A 463-nucleotide genomic window follows, 5' to 3' on the forward strand; every position below is an offset into this window, starting at 1 on the left:
CTCCACCTACACCTAAATGCTTGTGCTTCTAGTTCCGACAATGCAGTAATATCCAACCCAGTAATCTAACCTAACAATATCACAACAAGTGTAAAGAGATAAAGAATATGTATATAAAGAAATATGAATGAGTGATGGTACAGACATAGGCATAACAAAGATGCAGTAGATAATTGGCACAGTATATACATATGAGATGAGTAATGTAGGGTATGTAAACATTATATTAGGTGTTACTGTTTAAAGTATGTGATACATGTATTACATAAAGATGCAGTAGATGATATAGGAGTACAGTATATACGTATACCTAAGGAGATGAATAATGTAGGGTATGTAAACATTATAATAGGTAGCATTGTTTAAAGTGGCTAGTGATATATTTACATCCTTTCCCATCAATTCCCATTATTAAAGTGGCTGGAGTTGAGTCAGTGTCAGTGTGTTGGCAGCAGCCACTCAA

Source organism: Oncorhynchus masou, chromosome 24 (assembly GCF_036934945.1).
Source record: "Oncorhynchus masou masou isolate Uvic2021 chromosome 24, UVic_Omas_1.1, whole genome shotgun sequence".
Classification (NCBI taxonomy): domain Eukaryota; kingdom Metazoa; phylum Chordata; class Actinopteri; order Salmoniformes; family Salmonidae; genus Oncorhynchus; species Oncorhynchus masou.